A 7,363-nucleotide genomic window follows, 5' to 3' on the forward strand; every position below is an offset into this window, starting at 1 on the left:
GAACATGAGGCATATCCTGAAGAGGCCAGGAGATCTGGTCCTCGGAGCACAAAAGAGACTTCCTTAGCCTCCCAGGACTATTCGGAGATTTTAGGGGGGGGGGGGTCTGGATTTTTCAGGAAAGTTTTCAAGGTAAATTCAGAGAAATGGAACATTATTTTAATCTGACTGATACGAATTTGGAAAGATGAAATATAGTTAGACTAAAGCTTCAAGAGGGAGAGGGCCCTGCAAAAAGGTGAGCAGACACTCTGGAAGAAACATTCGGTATCTATTACAGTAAAGGATACCTGAGTTTCTTAAATGATCTCTTCTCACCATAAAATGGACTGGGTTTCTGCTATCTTTTGTAACAGAATAATCCAATGTATCAAAGTTCAAAGTGAACACTATTATCTAGCACTGACAAGGAACTAGAGTATATCTTTAAACAAACCCTTGATATGGTTATCACAAATCAAATAAAAATCATTCACTTTAAAGGAATTTGATTCAAATAACCCAAGAGGTTTCAAATTATTAAATTTATAAAAATCACCACAGAGCTCATTAAAGTGAAACTTCCTGGGCTTACAGATAGTCTATTCTATTTGGGGTGAGACCCAGGAGTATGAATTTTAAACAAACACCTTGAGCAATTCGAAAGCAAGGGGACCTCAAAACACTCACGTTTTGAGAAATACTGAAGAGACTAATATTAATACTTAATAGACCATAATCTCACCATTCTGAAACAATGCATGCATTTACATTACATTATAGAATAAAAAAGCTATGCAATCAAAAATTTAACCCTGCATGGGTTTTGATTTATTTTTCTTAGCACATTTGAAAAAGAATCTACTGGTACTAGGAATATTTCTATTAATATTTTTCAACCCCATGGACTCATTTTATACAAACATGTTCTTTTCATTATCTTCTTGGATCACTGCCATATAATTATTTATCTTTTATGATACAAAGATTTTTCTCTTCTAAAAATTACTCTTGTTCTATAGCATTATCTAGAACATCTTGTTTAGAATTCTTTCTAGAAAGAAATTAACTGAAACTCTTTTGTCTGTATCTGATACAAAATTACAAGAAGTCTAACTTTCATACAGGTTTAATTACTACTAAATCAATATTATGTATTTAAATCTAATTATAGTATGAGAATTAGGATTCTGATGAAGAAACGATCTCATGGATAATTAGAAATTTAGTTAGCCTGCATTAAAACTAGCAGATTCTTAGTCTTGACTATCTTGATAAAGTACAGGATATTAAAAACTGACTTAAAGACAATAAATTGTCATAACAATAGTCATTATAATTGTACGCTAGGAGTACATAGACAAGGTTTTTTTTTTTTTTTTTTTTTTTTTTCTAACAGGTTTACAATTTGCAGTCATGACTTTCACCTTACCGCCAGCTAGGACTTAGCCCAGAGAGAAAACCAGTGTCTTTTCTTGAAGTTATCCTCAGAAGATTAAATCTTATGACTGCCGTTGTCATACAGCACCAACATTATATTATAAACCTAAATACAGAAACCGTCCCCCGCCCCCCAAACTCCTATCTGTGGGGAATATGTTCCAAGACCAGTAAGGGATGCCTGGGTCCGCGGCTAGTCCCGAACCCTATATATACTATGTTTTCTCCTATACATACATACATATGGCAAAGTTTGATTTAAAAATTAGGCAGTTAGAAATTAATAACAACAATGAATAATAAAATAGAGCAGTTATAGCATACTGTGATAAAAGGTATATGAATGTGGTGATCTCTCTCTCACACATTCAAAATATATTGCACACTACTCACGTTATGATGTGGGATGATAAAACGCCTAGGTGATGAGAAGAAGTAGGCACTGTGACATAGTTAGGCTACCATTGACCTTCTGACAATACGTCAGAAGGAGAACCATCTGCTTTCCCACTGCAATGGACCGTGAGTAATGGAAACCGGGGAAAGTGAAACCTCAAAAAAGGGAGGACTACGGTATTTGCCATTACTTTTCACTTCCTTCTTTGCGAGCTTCTGGGGAAACAGAACAGATGTTTCACTCTATTTACATAATGAGTCTTCATGTATTTGAAACAGACTATTATTACCATTTTACTGTGTAATGTTAACAATTGTACCCATAATGCACAGGAAAACGCAATCTTACAGTGCTGAAATTTAACAACAAATAAGATGTGGTGTGCTTTGAATGCAAATAATGTTTTCGAGTATCTCTTTTAAGTAGTCGATTACTGACAGTTGTGTAAGACTTGAATCTGAAAAATGCGACTGTGAAGGTACAAATTCTGTTTTCCTTCACACATCCATCTGTTTTTTTATATGATTACTTACTGCTCAGTGCACCATCTCCTGAAAATTTTCAGTCCGTTGTTTAGATTAGATCAAGACCCTTTTTCTTAAGCATTTTAAATGCCTCTGTGGAGAATAATCTCACTCCACTGTTACATAGCTCTATGTTATACACACATTGTATGCTGTCCTTGCAGGCATCAGCTTTAATTTTATTTTTTTTCTTTTATATCTCTCTGCCTAGAAGTAAGTAAGCTCCTTGAGGGAAAGGGTACTTGTCTTAGCCAGCAAATCACTGCCAGGATGTAGTAAGTTTTCAATTAATTGTTCTCAACCTAATTTTCAAGCCATTTCCCTTTTTGCCATCAATTCACATTCTTCTTGTTTTCTTGAATATTTTTTTACCATAAGAATTTGTTTTCCTACTCTGCAAGAGTGCTGATTCTTAATTTGGTTTTTGCCTCTCACTTCTTGTTCTTTTGTAGTTTTAAAAACCCTCTTTTACACTGTTTTCATTTCTGTATTACCTTGAAAACCATTGTCATTTGCATTCTTTCCTAACAGTCCATAAATAGAAACAATACCTCATCATTTTCAATATCATTGAATATTAAAGATACAATTGTTATTATTGAAATTACTATCATCCTTTCACTTCAGGCAGGTGAGAAAACTAAGTAATGAAGAGACTGAAACCAACCACATAAATTTCTTTTTTTTTGTTGTTTGAATTTTAGTTCAGTTCAATTTTGGTACATCTATCTGATTTTTATTAGTATTATGTATTTCTTTTTAAGAAGTTACAATGGCACTTTGGTTATTCAGTGAAGTACTTACATACTGTGCAACAGCCTCTTGCTTCAACCCATTTGTTTCCTCAATTTCATAATCCTTTGAAGAGTCATTGTGACAGTGGAAAGCTAAGTGCCCTATGCTTCTGCAACAGCGTTCAACAGAATGTAAGCTGAAATGTAGCCCCATCAGACATGATTCTAACCCTCAACCACTACGACTTTACCTTTTCTGCTACCCTCTACCTGACTGGTTTTCTTAATATTTTTTCTTTCGAGAAAATATTCTCCTCTCCAGTAGGATGAGATCATCACAGTAAGTCCAGATATACGGTAACCCTCCCAACTCACACTGCTCTTGGAACAGCACTATGATTGTCCCCATAGTAGCTTATCCACAGTGATTCATATAAGAATCGCAGTTTCTAAGAATTTTCATGGATTTGTTTCCTTTGGATACAGTTCTGGTGACAACACAAGATATAGATCACGAGATAAATAGATACTTGTGTGTGCATACAAACAGGGATGTAGATATTCTTAATCAGGCTGACTCCGCTTAAGATTATTGCTCTAAATATCCGTTTATTTTACAAATGCTTTTGATTGCCCGGGCCTGGGTGGCTGAGTCGGTTAAGCTTCTGACTCCTGACTTCCACTCAGGTCATGATCTCACAGTTTGTGGCATTGAGCCCCGCGTTGGGCTCTACACTGATGGTGTGGAGCCTGCTTGGGATTCTCTCTCCCTCCCTCTCTCTCTCTCTTTCTCTCTCTCGCTACCTCTCTCCTGCTCATGCTGTCTCTCTCTCTCAAAAATAAACGTTAAAAAAAAACAAATATTTTTGGTTGCCTTCTATATAGCAAGCCCTATGATCTGCATTCAGGATATAATGATACAGTTGCTTATTGCTTCACAATGGTGGGAGTAAGGTTTATCAAATAGCCACAGAAATAAATATATATCTGAAAAGTATTAAGGTATGTTAAGTAGAAAAATTAGGGAGGTGCTTGCGAGAGAATTAAGTTTGAGGGAACCTTAAATTGAGAGGCTTCTTTGAAGAAGTAACAATTAAGCTGACACCTAAGGAATAAAATGCAGTTAAGTAGTAGATGAGAGGATACTTCAATCCTTGAGGCAAGAAAGAACATGGCTCATTACAGTTAAGCGTCTGACTCTTGATTTTGGCTCAGGTCATGATTCCAGGGTCATGGGATCAAGTCCTGTGTTGGGCTCTGTGCTGACATGTAACCTGCTTGGAATTTTCTCTTTCTCCCCCTCTGCCACCCTCCCCTGCTCATGCTCTCTCTTAAAATAAAATTTTAAAAAAGCATTAAAAAGAGAAGTAAAAAAAAATAAATAAATAAAGTGAATGGAGGGAGTGGAACTAAAGAAATAACCCTTTATAGATGTATGAAATAGGAGACACATAGACTTGACAATTGGAACTTGTTTGCTGGAGATAATTTTAATTTTGGTGTTAGATATTATTTCTGATTATCTTTAGTTTGGAAGAGATTTATAATGAGCTAAAGTCAAAATAGACTAAGAGTATTCATACCAACAAGGGGAGCAAAGGGAAAATCATGCACAGATAGAAGACATTGCATAGTGATCATTTACAGAAAGCAATTTACTTAGATATTTTTGTTGTCTAATATTCGTCTTGTCTCTCAGATTCTTCGGGAAATGAACACTGAAAGCAGATATTGAAGACTCCCTGATGAGACTCACATTTGGAATTAAAATGATCAGTCTGCTGCAGATGCAGATATCCATAAACATTTGACATTTTAAAAAAGTAAATACAATTACATTATTTTGTTGGTAATGATTTTTAAAATATGGATGTTTGGGGTGCCATAAATTACTTTTATGGGTTATTTTCTCAGAAATATGTTGAAGTTACAACTAGTTAAAAATTTTCTATTACTTTCCATTCCACTTATTTACAAGATTTCATTTGCTTTCACTGCCAACTCTATTGAAAAAATAGTCAAAATTCATTATTTAACATTGTGAAAACAAGTTGCCTCCCTATTACTACTGAAAACTATCATCAAAGATCATTCATTATTTCCCACCCACCAAATGCAACAGTTTTTTTTATGTTCATAAACCACTTCATCTCTTTATTTTTCTCTACATTTCTTATGTATACTAAACTTTCTATCTTCTCTTATTCTATTTTTTTCCTGTACACATTTTTTCAACTTCAGCATTTACCAAAATAGCTTTCTCACTGAGTACTGCTTCATCCATTCTATAACTTTTCCTCTTTATTTTATGGCTTCCTTATTTACATCCACAAATAGATTTGCCAAGTTGCTGCCCATGCAACAAAATGTGTTCATATCAGGATTCAGTATTTTCCTTCAGTTCCTTATTCTTATTTCCACTAAAGACCATACTGTCTTCCCAGTATCATAGGCTCCTTCACCATAAAACCCATTTTTAAATAAGCTTCCATAACAGAAAAAAATATTTATAAACTATATGAGTCTTTTCTCTCTTTTTTAAAATGTTTATTTGTTTTTGAGAGAGAGAGAAAAGAGAGAGAGAGAGAGAGACTGTGAGCAGGGGAGGGGCAGAGAGAAAGGGAGACACAGAATCTGAAATAGGCTCCAGGCTCTGAGCTGTCAGCACAGAGCCCAACACAGGGCTCGAACCCACAGACCGTGAGATCATGACCCGACCCAAAGTCAGCTGCTTAACTGACTGAGCTACCCAGGCGCCCCGAGAGTCTTTTCTTTATTGCCACTCACACCACCTAAATGGATTTCCTAATTGATTGTCCTTGCCCATAATTTTCTCTTCTTAATTTCATCATTTACATGGCTTTCATATTTTTTTTCCTCAATTATTGGTGGCTTGAGAGCACCCCCTTCACCAAAAACTTGCTTACAAACACATCCTAAATTTTTTGTATAAATTTCAAGGCAATTGCAATTCCAACTGTAAACTACTTTTCCAAATTCATCTACCAATAGTCTTTTCACACATTGTGTTTTTCTTCACCAGGGCTCCTGCCATTTTGAGAATGCACTACACATTTTTATGGTTTCTCCTTTAGGTTGGGTGCTGTATAAATACAGCCCAAGACCAAGATTCTTGCGAAAAAGATTTATGAGAGTCCTCTTGGAAAGGAAGTGTTACATAGACTGAGCGTTTTATGCCACCAAATTCATATGCTCGAATCTAATCCCTAATATATTGGTGTTAGGAGGTGGGGCCTCTGGGAGGTGGTTAGTGCACTTATAGAAGAACTCCCAGAGGGCCTCTCTTGCTCTTTCCCCTTTCTACCATATGAGGACACAGTGAAAAGACAGCCATCTATAAACCAAGAAATGGGCTCTCAGCAGACACTGAATCATCCTCCAGAGGCTTGATTTTCGACTTCCCAGCCTCCAGAACGTGAGAAATAAATTTGTATTGTTTATAAGCTCCGCAGTCCATGGTATTTTTGGTATAGCAGCCTGAAGGAACTAAGACAGTGACTAAGAGAAATAATAAAAATGCAGTGCTCCTGTTTTGTTTTTAAGGGCATATTCTCTTTATCAGCATTTAATACTTTTCTTCTATAGCCTTTTACAATGAGTTACTTATATGGAGCAAAATCCTTGAGAACAAAGACAGGTTTTTTTGTTCATTATTTTTATACTCACTCAACCACAGCTCCTAGTAAAAACCTCTATAGCATAGGCAAAAATTTTAAAATAGTTCTTAAAATATATTGTCAGTAAAAGTGAATATTTTACAGGAAATCTTAAGAGTAGTAATCTCATTTTCTGGAAAAAAAGGCCATTATATATTTTATATTTTAATGATATATTTATGGTTATGGATTTAAGGTCTTCTTTTGTATTTCATGTCAGACTTTTCAAAAAATTCATCATTACTTCTGTCACTGAAATGCTATTTGGTATTGTTCCAAGATTAATTATATCAGCCATTCTTTTTTTTTTCTATAGCAAAACTGAAAGCTATTAGACATAAAGTTTATATAACTAAAAGGAGCCTCAGGAGGTCACCTTAGCTCAAGACTTTAAGTGGAACGAAACACTGATCTCAAATTATTCCCAAAGGTAGCTGTCCACTTTTGGGAACTAACACAGACTAGGTTCCCACTGACTTGCTTTTATAATTGAAAGCAAGCATCTATTTTTGTATATCGTATTCAATTGGCTTAATTTTTAAATCTAGATTAACTTTCTTTTCCCCTTGATTTTAGGGGGGAAAAGCCATTTAAAGTGAATTATTTAACTTA

The 7,363-nt window shown here is 35.2% G+C and overlaps 1 long non-coding RNA gene across 1 annotated transcript; it reads left to right on the plus strand.

Moving 5' to 3' along the window:
• The first annotated feature begins 1,915 nt into the window (after nt 1-1,915).
• Nucleotides 1,916-6,485, plus strand: LOC122216950. Its single transcript, XR_006201205.1, has 3 exons — nt 1,916-1,992; nt 4,774-4,897; nt 6,408-6,485. It is a non-coding gene; the product is annotated as an uncharacterized LOC122216950 (long non-coding RNA).
• Nucleotides 6,486-7,363: the final 878 nt, after the last annotated feature.

This window comes from Panthera leo, chromosome B1 (assembly GCF_018350215.1).
Source record: "Panthera leo isolate Ple1 chromosome B1, P.leo_Ple1_pat1.1, whole genome shotgun sequence".
Lineage (NCBI taxonomy): Eukaryota > Metazoa > Chordata > Mammalia > Carnivora > Felidae > Panthera > Panthera leo.